The sequence below is a fragment of the Pongo abelii genome, chromosome 16 (genome assembly GCF_028885655.2).
Source record: "Pongo abelii isolate AG06213 chromosome 16, NHGRI_mPonAbe1-v2.0_pri, whole genome shotgun sequence".
Lineage (NCBI taxonomy): Eukaryota > Metazoa > Chordata > Mammalia > Primates > Hominidae > Pongo > Pongo abelii.
This window is the reverse complement of record NC_072001.2, coordinates 20,093,958-20,111,609: the sequence shown is the minus strand read 5'-3', so window position 1 is coordinate 20,111,609 and position 17,652 is coordinate 20,093,958.

Here is a 17,652-nt window from a genome sequence, read left to right as displayed (position 1 = left end):
GACAGGAGAATGGCGTGAACCTGGGAGGCGGAGCTTGCAGTGAGCCAAGATTGTGCTATGGCACTCCAGCCTCGGCAACGGAGTGAGACTTCATCTCAAAAAAAAAAAAAAAAAATTCTGCACAACGTCTATCTAACATTGTACTGAAGGTCAGCGCCAGTGTAATTAGATGAAAAATTAAATAAAAGACATCCATATTGGGAAGAGAGAATTAAAATTGTCTCTACTTGCAGATGGCATGATTTATATACAAAAAATCCTAAATAATTCACTAAAAAACTACTAGAACTAACAAAACTGTTTGATAAGTAGGCAGGACAAAAAATCAATACACAATAATCAATTCTATCTGTATACACTTACAATGAGCAATCAAAAATGAAATAAAGAAGCAATTTCATTTACAACAGCATCAAAAAGAAAAATAGTACATTTAACAAAAAGTGTAAAACTTGTACTCTGAAAACTAAAAAGTACTGTGGAAAGAAACTGAAAAAGTCATAAATAAATGGAAAGACATGCCATGTTCATAGATTAGAAGACTACTTGTCGAAGATGGCAATAAATATTTCCAAAATTGATCTAAAATATTCAATGTAATTTTCATTAAACTCCCAGATGACTTCCTTGCAGAAATTGACTAACTGATTCTAAAAGTCAAGGAACTTACAGTAGCCAAAACAACTTTTAAAAAGAAGAACAAAGTAGGTGGAGCCAATTTCAACAGTTACTTTTTTTTCTTTTGAGTCCGAGTCTCGCTCTGTCGCCCAGGCTGGATTGCAGTGGCACGATTTTGGCTCACTGCAAGCTCCACCTCCCAGGTTCACGCCATTCTCCTGCCTCAGCCTCCCAAGTAGCTGGGATTACAGGCGCCCACCACCACGCCCAGCTAATTTTTTTGTAGAGACGGTGCTTCACCATGCTAGCCAGGATGGTCTCGATCTCCTGACCTCGTGATCCGCCGGCCTCGGCCTCCCAAAGTGCTGGCATTACAGGCGTGAGCCACCACGCCTGACCAAGAGTTTCTAAAAAGCTATAGTCATAAATATAGCCTGGTACTGCCGAGAAGATGTCATATAGTTCAATCAGATAGAATTTAGAGTCTAGACATAAAGGCTTTGGATAACAGTCAATTGATTTTCTTTTTATATATATTTTAGGGAGAAAAGGATTTTTTATTTATTTATTTATTTATTTTTGAGATGGAGTCTCGCTCTGTCACCCAGGCTGGAGTTCAGTGGCGCGATCTCGATTCACTGCAAGCTCCACCTCCAGGGTTCACGCCATTCTGCTGCCTCAGCCTCCCCAGCAGATGGGACTACAGGCGCCCACCGCCATGCCCGGCTAAGTTTTTTGTATTTTTTTAGTAGAGACGGGGTTTCACTGTGTTAGCCAGGATGGTCTCAATCTGCTGACCTCGTCATCCACCTGCCTCAGCCTCCCAAAGTGCTGGGATTACAGGCGTGAGCCACCGCGCCCTGCCGGATTTATTTTTATTTTTATTTTTTTACTTTAAATTCTGGGATACATGTGCAGAATGTGCAGGTTTGCTACATAGATACACGTGTGCCATGGTGGTTTGCTGCACCTATTGCCCTGTCCTTTAAGTTCCCTCAGTGAATCAATTTTCAACGAGTCTATCAATGCAAAATGTTGACAAAGATGTGGAGCAACAGGCTCTCACCTACTGCGGAGATTATAGTTTGGTACAATTATGTTGGAAGACTGTTTAGCATTATCTAATAAAGTTGAAGATGGCACATTCTACAGCCCAGTGATTCTCCTCTTAAGTATATTTCAAAAAACTCTCTAGCAAGAGATTGTTTTTGCAAATAGAGACCTGAAAACATGCTCAAAAGAGCATAGTCCACAGTTTAAAGAGAAACACTGGAAGCACTTCAAATGTCCATTAACAGTGGAAAGAGGCCTGGCGCGGTGGCTCACGCCTGTAATCCCAGTACTTTGGGAGGCAGAGGTAGGCGGATCACGAGGTCAGGAGATCGAGACCATTCTGGCTAACACGGTGAAACCCCGTCTCCACTAAAAATATAACAAATTAGCCGGCCTGTTGGCGGGTGCCTGTAGTCCCAGCTACTCCGGAGGCTCAGGCAGGAGAATGGCGTGAATCCTGGAGGCGGAGCTTGCAGTGAGCCCAGATCGCGCCACTGCACTCCAGCCTGGGTGACGAACCAAGACTCCGTCTCAAAACAAAAACAAAGAAACAATCAGAAACATTGGAGTGAATAAATAAGTGATTTATTCATGCAATGTATTCATATGTGCAATGTAAAGCTACAGTTTTATGTCTCGACATGTGGGAAATGCAAAATGATGATGTTGAGTGAAAGAAGCAAATCAGGGAAGCATATATTTAATATGGGTCTACTCACATAGAGTTCAAAGCAGGCAATACCAAGTATTACTTAGGGATATAGGTATACTACTTAGGGAGTATACGTATATATAAATATAGATATATTACTTAGGGAAATATTTATGCATTATAAAAGTATAAAGAAAAGGAAATGACAACCACAAAATCCAAGGGATTGGCTTCTCTAAGGGAAGGAAGAAATGGGATTTTTTTAAAAGCATCAGTAGGAGCTTTTAAGGTTCTGAAAATAATTGTTTCTTAAACTGAGTAATGGGCAATTGTTTTCATTACATTATTAAGTATACATGTATATGTTATTAATATTAAGTCACAAGACTTAATTTCAGCTTCACTGAAAATTATACTAAACTTCTCGCTTTTAAGACCAGAATGTCAAAATTTGAAAGAACATGTGTCCATGAGAACTGAAAATGCAGCAGATTTAATGAGAACGAATTTGGAGACAAGGAGACCAAATAGAAGTAACTTGCTGCCTTAGTTCCCTCCTCTCATTCCACTCCCACATGTTAAGTGAGCAAATCAAAGACAAAGTCACTCCCACTAAAAAGGATAAGTAATAATTAGAAATAAAACAGCATGGGCCATTGCATAAATGTTCCAATAAAAATTGGAAGTGCTATAAGAGCAAAAAGTAGGTAAAATACAATACAATTCAGAAAAAGATTTACTCCAGAAAACAGGTGAAAAATCTTCCTGACACATTACTATTTATTTTCACAGAAAGAGGACAAAAACTCCTTGAATAAAAACAATTTAAGGAAGAAATAAGAGGTAAAAGAAAATATAAGACAACAAAAAGACATGGAGAGTTTGCTGTCAGTCATAAGGGGGAAAAAGATAATGGCTTAGAGATTAATAGAATATTCCTGATCCTTGAAGTAAGAAAGTTTGAGTTCAAATCTTAGCACTATCATCTACAGTCATATGAACAGTGAGCAAGTGAAATCCCTCTCTGAGCCTGTTTTCTCATCCATAAAATCAGGACAAAATTTATTTCAATGGGTTTTTAAGTATTAAAGGAATAACCTAGTCTAATAATAGACCAAAGAATGTACTCAATAAGTGTCTCTCCTTTCATACATCTGTTTATCTGTTTGCCCCTGTCTTTGTCCTCTCCATCTGTCAGTGTCTTACTTAATTTTTATCTTTAATAAAAACTACAACTAATTCTTGATTATTTGTGCTCATAGAAAACAAATGAATAGGAAGAGTTTAAGTCTGCAAAATATTCAAAAGACTCCCTCAACTATTAATTTCAATCAACTTTTCTAGGTAGTATTTTTCTACAGTTTATTGCAGAGTCGATGCTGATGTACTAACTTTGGATAGTCTACAAAGCCAATAAAAGAAAGAAGCAAAGCAAGCAAAAAAGAGAGAGGAAAGAAAGGAAGGAAGAAGGAAGGAAGGAAGGAGAAAGGAAGGAAGAAGGAAGGAAAGAAAGGAAGGAAGGAAGAATAAATGTGAGTTCATGTATTTGGTTAATGAGGAAATATTATTCTAAAATAATTAAGTAAATCTGACCTATTTGTACTAGCTCCAGTCAAAGCACTAATAATGTAATGAGATGAACAAAGTAGGAAGAGGGTATAAAACATCATGATGAATTGTTCTACAAAATGGACCATTGATTTAATTCCTTGGGTCATTCATTCCTTGTTATTATCTCAACCAGTGCTATGCAATAAAACATTATGCAATAAAGGAAATGTTCTGTCCAATGTGGGAGCCAAATAGTCACATGTGGTTATTGAGCACCAGAGGCATTATTAGTATAACCGAGGCACTGAAATTTTAACTTTACTTAATTTTGCTTTGTTGAAATGTTAATATAAATAGCCATATGTGGCTAGTGGCTATCATTTTGGACAGTTCAGATCTGGACTAATTAAGTCATATCATCTGGTAAGTAGAAATAATTTCATTTAAATTCATTTTCTTCATCTTAAACAAGTCTTTTGTCACTAATGACTATGTCCCTTTATATAGTGATCAATTCACAATAGTAGCAGATCTCGCTTCCCATTATTCTATCTTCTCCTGCTCATATCATCATGGAGGGACAAATAACCCAGAAACAGTTAAAGATACGGTGTCCAATGAGCAAGGCTAGACTATTGGTGAAGCAACATGCTCAACAGATTTTTCCTCCATGTTTTGTACCATACAATACAAGACATCCTCAGGCATATTCTCTCCACAGCCCCACAAGGTATTTCTAATGCTGTTTCTCATAATATTTTTCAACATAGGCACACAATTCACCTTATAGTACAAATGTTTGAGGACACCATTATTATTCAGTCCAGATTCATAGCTCTCTTGGGTCTGGAAGAAAATATTTACATTTCAAAAGAAAAAATTAATTGCATATCCTTTACAAAATACATGCTGAATATTGCTTTTCTCAGTTATGATTTTAATAACTATTGGACAGCTATAAATTCCAGAGTGCACTCCTGGGAAGTACTTGAACACACGCATCTATGTGACCATGTGAGTGAAGAGTATGTGGCCCTGCACAGATAGTGAAATTCAAAAAAGGAACCTATTGGGAAACTTAAGGACCCTAGCAAGGACTTGTGCCTGAAGAGAACACCCCATCTCTTCTAGGAGGTAAATAGCACTGATTACCTGCCCTAACCAGACTTAATGTTACTTTATGCAGCTTCTGACCTCCAAAATATTTTCACAACCCTTCCCAACATTGGAGTGCATTACCCACTTACGGCCTTTGGTGGTAAATCACCCTCTGCTGTGTGAATATTTTATTATGGGGTTTAGAGCAAATGTCCCATTAAAAAGAGACCATCTTACTCTGTTTATTCACAGTGCCTAACACCCGTCTTGTATATAGTGAGTGCTCATTAGATATATGTTAATAACATAAAGAACAACCATAATTGGGATAAGCAGAATTCCAACCATGCCATATTACCCTTGGATGATTTAAAAGAAATTGTTAAAATATGTTTTAAAATAATAAGGCTTAATTTACATGGGTCCTTCAAATTATTGCCATCCTTAATGAAAATGATACATCAGAAACACAGCTTCTCTCCCAGGAAATATTTCTTCCTGTGTTTTCTCTTGACCAAAATAAAATGCCATGTCAGTCTCTCCCTCTATACTTCATTTCTTCTTTAATTCTTATCTATAGAAATAGTTTCACAATTTTGCCTTATATTAACTTTCTTTCCCTACAAACAATCTCTAGCTAATGAGTTTCCTAATTTTATTTCAAAGCTGACTGTCAGATCAGACTGTTCAGAGAGGCTTGATGTGCCTATAGTTGGTATATACGATGACTACAACAAGATAGCATCAAACTTGGGAATATATGTAGCACCTGAGATTTATACTAATGGAGGAGATTGGCAATGGACATAAGTATCTAATGGTCTTGAGTTTTCCACATTGTAGACACTAAAGAGAGCTTATGGCGATCCAATTAAGGTGACTAGAGGGTATATTTTTATAACAGTAGTTTAAACAGTTAAATTAATGAATCTAAAAAAGGAGTAAGAACTATGTGGAGTTTAGGAAAGCAGCACAAAAGAACAACAATGTTGTAGCAGTTATCTATCACAAGAGAATGTTCTGGTCACTAAAGTGGCTTACTCTCTTCTGCGAATGGGAGGAAGTACCCACATGGTCACCTAATTCCATTTCTTCCGAGTCTATTCACTAATAAACCTAAGGTTACAAAGTCTGTAGCACCATTATCTTAGTATGAAGAAAAACGTTCTTTGGTGGTGGGCACCATTATTATGTTCACAGGAAATAAAAGCTTTGCCTGTAAAGTAATAAATAGGTACTCTATTCTAAACATTAGTCAGTTCCCTGAGGCTCATCAGATCTGGCGCACTGACAAGTTTAGTTTGTGGATTCAGAAAGGAAAGACCCTTGGATTGCACATCGACATTGCAAACCCTCCCTAAGAAGTCAGGCTGTCTCTTTTTAATATCTCCAACTCATTATCTTTATTCTCAACATTCTATGTCTGAAAACACCTTGACAAGTCCCATCCTTTTCACTACATTTGCGCATGTATTCTTTTCTCTCTAAGAGACAGAGAAGCAATGGAAGATGGGCATTTGCCAACTGCCAAAATATGTGAAGCTGAATCTTCTCATTTCTTGACTTGTAGATAACTCCTTTGTTTTACCCCTTATATTGGTGTTGAAGCAAAACATCTTCTGAATCAAATTCATTAACCCTACAGAGGTCTGACTAATGGAAAGAGAATACATTTAGGAGCTAAACAGATGTGGTTTCAATTTTACATCCATCATTTGCATTCACTTGCCATTTGAGATCAGACAAATCCTTAACCTCTCTTACCCTCAAAGTCTTCATCTGTGAAAATAGTAATACTTATATCACAAGATTAGGAGTATTTAAGGAGTCTATATATATTTAAGTATCTGGAACTTCATGGATATTCAAAAGTATTCATTTTCTTTTCCTCAATATAATCTTCTCTGGCTAATAGCTTTGGCATTCAGTAGCATTTGCAGGACTCATAATATCTTAGTGAAAGGGATCATTCCAATTAATATTCCAGCCACTTATTTCTGAAATTGCCAAGGCATAGTTTATCATCCTGTGTCCAGTATTAGTTATATCCTTGTTACCAGCTGTAACTACAAATGCATGGGTTATATTGTTATTTATAATAAAACTATTTTTCTACAACCTTTTAAGGGACACTTTGACTTGTTACATACATAGTCTGTGTGTGGACATCTAATGCATGGCTTAGCACAAAGCTAATTCTCTTTCTAACAATTACCATAATAAAGTTGTTAATATCAACACAATTTACAGGCTGTTGAATATACGGTCATATATCACACGACAACCTTTTGGTCAAAGATGGACCACATACATGACAGTGATCACATAAGATTATGATACTGTGCTTTTACTGCACATTTTCTATGTTTAGATACACAAATACTTACCATCGTGTTTTAGTCGTTTGCCTACAGTATTCAGGACAGTAATATGCTATCCAGGTTTGCAGCCCAGGAGCAATAATAGGCTCTCACATATAGCCTGGGTGTGTAGTAGGCTACACCATCTAGGTTTGTGTAAGCACATACTCTATCATGTCCAGACAATGATGAAATTGCCTAATGATGCATTTCTCTGAACATACTCCCATCATTAAGCAATGCAGGCTGCATATAGTTAAGCCGAAGAGGAAACAAAGAATTTGGCAATCTATGTATATTTATTAGGATATTTCCTTTACTGGTTCGTTCCATCTGAAATCTGTTCTCTAGCTGTCATCCTGGATAATCTATGTCCAAGTTTTGTATTCCAATTCTAGCTTTTGACTTACAGCCTGTGTCTTTGAAGAGAAAAAACTGTATAGTGTAAAATGAAGAATAATGCAGAAAGATAAGCACAAGCCCAAGATCCAGGGGGAAAATGGGTTAGAATGGAAAGAAATTATATTCTGGGCAAACAAGAACATTTCTTGCATTAACTGTAGATTTCATCAAACCTTGTCCCATCCTTGCTACCAGCTCTGTTACTTCTGAGTAAGGTGCCAGGATTCGTGGGGAAAGCTAGTAAAGATTTTACAGGGTAATAAAAATGCTGACAGGCCAATGGATTAGTTAATCTATCTGGGAGGCAAAAGAGTCAGACTCAAAGATTTGGAGTGATTTGGCTAAGTCAGTTTTGCAGCAGTATCTGAAAAAAGATGTAAATAGAAACATTAATCTCAAGTATGCACAACCTTAAAAGAGAAAAACTAACCTATATTCAGTTAAACCTCTCCTGACTCTTGCCACTCAGAGATTTGGTTAAACTTCTCCTGACTCCCAATTCCATTGACGTTAACAGTCTTCCCACAACATCTGCAAGCTCAAAGATTCATTTCCTCCTGCTTCTATTGCCACTGAAATCTCTGTCTTCCTTATTTGTTTTTATTGACAGGCAGGGTCTCACTCTGTTGCCCAGGCTGGGACACAGTGGCATGATCACAGCTCACTATGAACTCGAACTCCTGGGATCAAGCAGTCCTCCCACCTCAGCTTCCTGAGTAGCTGGGACCACAGAAGCATGCATCTACATTCAGCTTTTTTTATTTTTACTTTAATTTTTTAGAAACAAAGTCTTGCTATGTTTCTCAGGCTGGTCTTGAACTCCAGGCCTCAAATAATCCTCCCACATTGGCCTCCCAAAGTGCTTGGATTACAGGCATGAGCCGCTATGCCTGGCCCTTGGTTGTCTTTAATTCCGCAGCACCCTCAGGCCCTTCGCCAGTTTCCAGAAGAAAGACACCACTAAAATAGCACATTTCATGAATTGGAGAGGCTTCCTGAAGACCAGGGGTGACACAGGGAGAGGGGTTACCTCAGAGAGCTCACATATGCCCACAGTCTCCTGGTTGATCTTTCAACATCTCTAAACAACCAACAGAATCTCTTGTATCACCCAAATGAAATCGATTTAGAATATACCCTAATTCCTTGGGGCAAAGGAAAAGGGAGAGCATAGTACCACTCTACACTCATAAAAATCCTGTCCTTCAGAGACACCTTTCACTTTCTCAGGAGAGTTCCAGTGAACATCATTTTTTCTGGCTCATTACATGTGACATTCAAAATGGTGGTCTTGGCCAGACACAGTGGCTCACGCCTCTAATCCCAGCACTTTGGGAGGTTGAGCTGGGTGGATCACGAGGTCAGGAGTTAGAAACAAGCCTGGCTAAGAAGGTGAAACCCTGTCTCTACTAAAAAATACAAAAATTAGCCAGGCGCGGTGGTGGGCACTTATAATCCCAGCTACTTGGGAGGCTGAGGCAGGAGAATCACTTGAATCCGGGAGGTGCAGGTTGCAGTTAGCCCAGATCACACCATTGCATTCTAGCCTGGGCAACAGAGCAAGACTCCATCTCAAAAAAAAAAAAAGTCAGGAAACAACAGATGCTGGAGAAGATGTGGAGAAACAGGAATGCTTTTACACTGTTGGTGGGAGTGTAAATTAGTTCAACCATTGTGGTAGACAGTGTGGTGATTCCTCAAGGATCTAGAACCAGAAATACCCTTTGACCCAGCAATCTCATTACTGGGTATATACCCAAAGGATTATAAATCATTCTACTATAAAGACACAAGCACACGTATGTTTATTGCAGCACTGTTCACAACAGCAAAGACTTGGAACCAATCCAAATGCCCATCAATGATAGACTGGATAAAGAAAATCCAGCACATATACACCATGGAATACTATGTAACCATAAAAAAGGATGAGTTCATGTCCTTTGCAGAGACACGGATGAAGCTGGACATGGACACAGGGAGAGGAACATCACACACTGGGGCCTGTCAGCAGGTGGGGGGCTAGGGGAGGGATAGCATTAGGAGAAATACCTAATGTAGATGGCGGGTTGATGGGTGCAGCAAACCACCATGGCGCGTGTATACCTATGTAACAAACCTTCACATTCTGCACATGTATCCCAGAACTTAAAGTACAATAAAAAAAATTTAATTAAATAAAATAAAATCAATTTTAATTAAGTAAAAAAAAAAAATGGTGGTTTTAGAGACCCCAACTAACATTTGTGAGTGTTTATTATGTGCCACTCACTTTATGTTTACCACCTACATTCCTCACAAAGCTGACCCTGTGACATCTGCATCATACAAAACAGGAAACTAAGGTTCAAAGAGGTTCAGTAACACTCCAGGTGTCACAGCAAGTAAATGATGGAACTGAGGTTCTAACTTAATTAGATTGAGAGCAAAACCTAAGCTTAGCTCCCCAACCTCTGACTTCCTCCACAATTGCCCTCTCACCAAAAAGGAGCCACTCACCCAATTCTGTTAATTCATAGTCTCAAGCTGTGAAATACCCTGAGGAGCTGGAAAGGTAACAGACAAAGTCCAAGCTAGAGCAAAGGAGAAAAGCCCCTTTCAGCTTTCTTTTCTCTCATCATAGAGAAATCCCAAATTCCAAGTGCTTCTGAGCAACATTGATATTGTCTTGTAAAAGGTTTGTAGAATACTCCAGCAAAGAATGCCAGGAAAAGCCTATAAGCTACTGATTCTAACAATCATTAACAAAAGGCGACTTGATTTCTTAAAAATAACAAAAAGCAAGGCAGTTCTTTTTACCTTTTGCTTGAAGGCAAACAAACAAACAAACAACTTCATCCCTGAACACACCATTTTAGGTTTCTATTTTATTTCCTCCATTTTAGAGAACCTGAAGCAACAGGCTAACTAGCCCATTTTTATTCCACATTTATGCTGACATTTTGCATTTATAAAAAAGCACAGGGAATATATTTACAAATTCAACAGTGAGGAAAGGCAAAACTTTTCAAGTTTCACCTAACCTAGTTTCCACAGCATCTTTAAATATTTCTTTCATCAGAGGAGCAGATGTTTCAACCCTGTACAAAATCTGAGAAGGCAACAGCCTGCTCCTCTTTTTTGTTTTGTTTTTAAGACGGAGTCTCGCTCTGCCACCCAGGCTGGAGTGCAGTGGTGCGATCTTGGCTCACTGAAAGCTCCACCTCCTGGGTTCACGCCATTCTCCTGCGTCAGCCTCCCGAATAGCTGGGACTGCAGGTGCCCGCCCCATGCCGGGCTAATTTCTTTGTATTTTTTAGTAGAGGTGGGGTTTCACCGTGTTAGCCAGGATGGTCTCGATCTCCTGACCTCGTGATCCACCTGCCTCGGCCTCCGTGGGTGCTGGGATTGGAACAGGAATTAAAAGAATTGAAAAAATATGTAAGCAAAAACTCCGCTGTATGTTAAAAAAACCCAATTCCCCCTGAGAATGAGAAAGAGCTGCAGTCCTTTTAAAAAACTGCCTGTTTTCCTATGGCTAGTGAGCCTTATCGCTGCCTTCCCAGGCATTATCAAAACCCTAATTCCCTAAGTGTGCAACTGCAAGGTCACTAAACAAACAAATGCAAGTCACAAAACATATTTTTCCTAAAAATGTAAAAAAAATATATAATTCATGCTTCAATTAAATAACTCTCTGTTTCTCGCTTCTGTAATACGCTTCCCCCTGCACAGATCTACCCCTGCTCCACAAAATGCTAAAAGATAACTCTTTGTTCAGCTCAACTCTGAACTGCCTGGCCTGGTGGCTCACTCTTGTGATCCCAGGACTTTGGATGGCCAAGTAGGGCGGATCGCTTGTGCCTTGGAGTTCCAGACAGGCCTGGACAACATGGTGAAACCTGGTCATTTTGTTTTGTTTTGTTTTGAGATGGAGTTTCGCTCTTGTTGCCCAGCTGGAGTGCAGTGGCTGGGTCTCTGCTTGCCGTGACTTCCGCCTCCCGGGTTTTGGTCATTCTCCTGCATCAGCCTCCAGAGTGGCTGGGATTGCAGGCATGAGCCACCAAGCCTGGCTAATTTTGTATTTTTTTATTTTTATTTTGGTACAGACGGGGTTTCTCCCTGTTGGTCAGGCTGGTCTCAAACTCCTGACCTCAGGTGAGCCACCCGCCTAGGCCTCCCAGGGTGCTAGGATTGCAGGCTTGAGCCACCCCTCCCGGCCCAATTTATTAATCAGAAAGGAATAGATCGTCCTGGTGTGGTGGCTCATGCTTGTGATCCCAGTACTTTGGATGGCCAAGCGCTGGGTATCGCTTGAGCGTAGGAGTTCCAGACCTGCCTGGGCAACATGGTGAAACCCGGTCTCTCTCTTTTTTTTTTTTTTTTTTGAGGCGGAGTTTAGCTCTTGTTGCCCAGAGTGGAGTGCAGTGGCTGGGTCCCTGCCGTTGGGGACTTCTGCCTCCAGGGTTTTAGTGGTTTTCCTGCCTCAGTCTCCGGAGTGGCTGGGACTGCAGGTGTGACCAACCGTGCTCGGCTAATTTTTTGTTTGTCTATTTGTTTTTGGTAGAGACAGGGTTTCTCCATGTTGGTCAAGCTGATCTCAAACTCCCGACCTCAGGTTATCTGCCCCCAGGCGTGAGCCAGCGCACATGGCCCAATTTATTTTTATTTCATTTTTTATTTTTCTATATATATATTTTTTTGAGACGGAGTCTCACTTTGTCACCTAGGCTGGAGTGCAGTGGCACGCTGTCTCTGCTCACTGCAACCTCTGCCTCCCAGGTTCAAGTGATTCTCCTGCCTCAGCCGCCTGAGTAGCTGAGATTACAGGCGCCCGCCAGCACACCCATCTAATTTTTTTTTGTATTTTTAGTAGAGATGGGTTTTCATCATGTTGGCCAGGCTGGTCTCGAACTCCTGACCTCAAGTAAACCCACCTCGGCCTCCCAAAGTGCTGGGATGACAGGAGGGATTGGCCTGGAGTGGTTGCTCATGCTTTTGATCCCAGGAGTTTGGACAGGCCGAGCATGATCCCTTGATCCTAGGAGTTCTAGACCAGCCTGGGCAACATGGTGAAAACCGGTCTCTCTCTCTCTTTTTTTTTGAGGTGTGCTTTCCCTCTTGTTGCAGGGCTGGAGTGCAGTGGCATGGTCTTGGCTCCCCGTGGCCTCTGCTTCTGGGTTTGGGTGGTTCTCCTGCCTCAGTTTCCCGAGTGGCTGGGATTGCAGGCGGGAGCCACCATGCCTGGCTCTTTTTTTTTTGGGGGGGGGGGTAGAGACAGGTCTCTCCATGTTGGTCAGGCTGGTCTCAAACTCCCAACCTCAGGTGATCCGCCCTCCACGGCCTCCCGGGGTGCTGGGACTGCAGGTGTGAGCCACCGCTCCAGCCCAATTTATTAATCAGAAAGGAATCGATCGGCCTGGCATGGTGGCTCACGCTTGTGATCCCAGGATTTCAGACTGCCGAGTGTGGTGGATTGCTTGAGCCTAAGAGTTCCAGACCTGCCTGGGCAACATAGTGAAAATCGGTCTCTTATTTTTTTTTTTTTCTGAGGCGAGGTTCCCTCTTGTTGCCCAGGCTGGAGTGCAGTGGCTGGGTCTCCACTCATGGGGACTTCTGCCTCCCAGGTTTTGGTGGTTCTCCTGCCTCAGCCTCCTGAGTAGCTGGGATTACAGGTGCCTGCCACCACACCTGGCTAATTTTTTTGTATTTTTAGTAGAGATGGGTTTTCATCATGTTGGCCAGGGTGGTCTCAAATTTCTGACCTCTGGTGATCCACCCACCTTCGCCTCCCAAAGTGCTGGGATGACAGGCGTGATTGGCCTGGCATGGTGGCTCACACTTTTGATTCCAGAACTTTGGACTGGCCAAGCCTGGGGGATCGCTTAAGCTTAGGAGTTCCAGACCGGCCTGGGCAACATGGTTAAACCCAGTCTTTTTTTAAATTATATTATGATTATTATTATTTTATTATTATTATTATTTTGAGATGGAGTCTCACTCTGTCACCCAGGCTGGAGTGCAGTGGTGCTATCTCGGCTCACTGCAACCTCTGCCTCCCAGGTTCAAGGGATTCTCCTGCCTCAGCCTCCTGAGTAGCTGGGATTACAGGCGCCTGCCACCACACCTGGCTAATTTTTTTTTATTTTTAGTACATCATGGTAACTGCCTTAAAATGGTGATTGTTCAGAAAGTCAGTTTAATTTAGATACTAAGGATATTGAGGTTATGTAACATTTGAGCAAGTTCTAAACAAAAAAAGAGAAATAGTATATTTAATTGCTAATAAAGTATTGTCAACTCACAAATATATTCACATAACATGTATTTCAAGAGCAGAATAACCATGAATATAAAAGGAATTAGCAAAAATGAAACAAAAAAGACATGAAGAAATACAAAACAGATGGAACAAATAGCACAAAATATGATGAAAGTTATAAAAGAAACTATGCCAACAATCACAATAAATGTAAATAGACTGAATAATTAAGAGAAAATGACTATAAAACAGAATTAGGGCAGGCGTGGTGGCTCATACTTGTAATCCCAGCACTTTGGGAGGATGAGGCAGGTGGAGGGATCACAAGGTCAGGAGTTCGAGAGCAGCCTGAACAACATGGTGAACCCCATCTCTGCTAAGAATACAAAAATCAGCCGGCGTGGTGGTGAACATCTGTAATCCAGGTTACTCAGGAGGCTGAGGCACGAGAATCACTTGAATCCAGGAGACAGAGGTTGCAGTGCCGAGATCACACTATTACACTCCAGCCTGGGCAACAGAGCAAGACTCTGTATCAAAAAAAAAAAACACAAAAAAATACAAAAAACCCCACGAAAAACAGAAAATAAACAGTATGAAAAGACATCTAAAACATAAAGTCACAGAAAGACAGAGAATGAAAAAAGATCCACATGTCATATGTACCTAACCCAAAGAAGGGTTGGAAGCTATATTATTATCAGATAAAATAGGCTTTGGGCAAAAAGGAATATGGGAGACTTTTTAAGGTCACAATGCAATGATAAAAATTCTAATAAACCAAGGGAGAAGGTAATCTAAAATTTTAATGTATCTAATAACTAGCACTCAAAATACATGAAAGCAAAATATGACAAAATTGCAACCCTGAGAGGGCAATTTAAACACATATCTCAGTATCTGATAAAAGAGACAAAAAGCAATCAGCATAGACATAGAAGATCTACATCTGTCTAGAAAATTAACGAGCTTGACCTAATGTACAGAAAAAGCATATCTCTCCAAAGTGACAGAATTCACCCCCCCAAGTACATATGTACTGAGCCATAAGGAAAATGTCAAGAAATTCCAAAGAAGCGGAATCATGCATCCATCTTTCTCTCTAACCATAATCTCATTAAACTAAAAACAATAATAAAAAGATAAAGTAAAAAGCCAGAAAGGCAGATAGTAAATGAGAAAGTGACAGAGATGTTATAGATTTTGTTAAGCATAAAAACCTTGTATGGGATAAAGCAGTCAAAGGGATATGCAAATTTACACAGAAATCCAACCAATATAAATCCTTGAAAGATACTACATACAGATATTTCATCAGTTCTCACATGCCAAACCCAGCAAAGCCAAACTTTGGAGCCTCCCCTGTGAGCAGACCTGCCACAGGGGGAGAGGCAGCACAAACCTCCCTTTGCAGTGACAATGCCACATTGTGTGTGCTTCTTACCCCATCACCTCTTTGGAAGTGGTCTACCCCACTCAGTGCTAGCTGACAGTCGCTTCCCTCATACCACTCTCAATAGTTCACCCCAAGACACATCGGGCAACTCTGTACCTCGTAAGCCATTGTGAATCCAACTAATAATGGCATTCAGAATGTTAGGAATCTTTGAACTATTAGATTCATAGTGATATTCAAAAGAAAGAAAATGACATCATTTCTTTTCCACACACATGTTGCCCACGTTCAGTGTGTAAAAGGCAAGGGGAATTGTGAGTACCCACAAAGAACCTGATATTGATGGCACATACATTTCTTCATTAGGAAGAATAAATTTAGACTGTAACAATTTAAAAAACCAGAAAATACAACTGTACATTTTAGCTCTTATTAAAATCCAAGAGGTTTAACTTATTTGCTCCTCGTTTAGGTAATTAGTGTTTAAAACATTTCAAAGATAACATATATAATGGCTATGATTTCTAGTACTTTTTAAAAATTCAAGCACAGTCTCTTCCAATTAAATGTATAAGTTATTTATCTCTGGCTTTCTTAAAAAGAACAAAGAGCCCTAATTAAAAAGTAAAACTTAAATTTCCTCTCAAAAAATTGTTACATCAAAATTATCTAATAAACCTTAGTGCAGAAAATAATTTCTGAATTAAGAAAATATGAATAATAAAACCAACAGTTTATGTTCTGAATTTCAAATGTTTATATTTTATTATTTTTAAAATTTTGTTTTAAGTTCTAGGGTACATGTGCAGGATTGTTACGTAGGGAAACGTGTGCCATGGTGGTTTGGTCCATCTATCAACTCATCACCTCAGTGTTAAGCCCAGCACACATTAGCTATTTTTCCTGATGCTCCTCCCCCACCCACCCTGACAGGCCCCACTATGTGTTGTTTCCCTTCCTGTGTCCATGTGTTCTCATTGAACCTCACATTTTTAAATACAGCATATGCCAGGTGTCATTTCAGTACCCATAATTGTACAGACTACTATGTAAGCTAAAAAATGTTGATTAGATACAAATGTGTTAAATTTATCTTCTCTAAACATGTGGAAATTCTCTAGAGGCTACTTCCAGCTTCTGTGTGGATTGTGGAGCAGGCTGCTATCTGTCCCCCAAAAATGAACACCTTAAAAAAAAGAGAACTTTCTCAGCCTCCCTATTGCACACACATATGAAAAATATGTTAAATTCAATGCCAAATATTCCTGAGATCAACACAGCAGTGATCCCAAAGAGAAAATTTCTCTTTGCTAATGGGCGCAAACTTGAAGGGCAAAACAATGGAAGGGTAAGTCTGCAGACTCAGGGGTGGGACTCAAGTCAGAATCACCTGGAAGATCATTGAAACATGTTTTTGTTTTTTTAAATAGCAAACACCACCAAGTGGAGCCCGTGGGGTTTAGTAGATATTAAACCTCTAAGGAGTGGCACATCCGAGACTGAAAGTCCCATCTTTTGATTCCCAGCTCAAGGTCTCTGAAATGCCAGCACCAGCTCTGAAATTGTTACTCTGCATTATTAGGGAGACCTTTTCTTGTATACTGTCATACTCTTTTTTTTTTTTTAACAGTTATACCTGATCTTCCTATTTTTGTGTGTGTTCCATCAAAAGTTTTTCATTCTAAATACTTCCCTCTTTCCAACTGAGCATTTACATCTGTAACAAGGACAAAAACATCTAACATCTCTCTCACCCTTGGTGTGTGTTTTGTTTTGTTTGTTTTTGAGACAGGGTCTTGCTCTGTCACCTGGGCTGGAGTGCAGTGGTGTGATCACCATTCACTGCAGCCTCGACCTCCTGAGCTGAAGCGATTTTCCCACCTCAACCTCTATGCAGCTGAGACTATAGGTGTGTGCCACTATGCCTGGCTAATATTTGTATTTTTTGTAAAGATGGGTTTTTGCCATGTTGCCCAGGCTGGTATTGAACTCCTGGCTTAAGTGATCTGCCTGCCTAGGCTTCCCAAAGTGCTGGAAGGAATTACAGGTATGAGCCACCGTGCCTGGCCTCACCATTGTTAAAATCATGGAAATCATGTTCGCAAAGCAGGTTGACCTGTTTAGAAAAAGGTGTCATAATTTCTCAGGTAACTCCAAAAAGAGAAAGCTATGAAAATTACTTCAATACATTCATTACAGTCTCAGTATAAGATTATAGCTTCCTCTCCCAAAGCGTAACCACAACCTGACGCAGGATGAGTCAGTTTGAAAATACCGCATA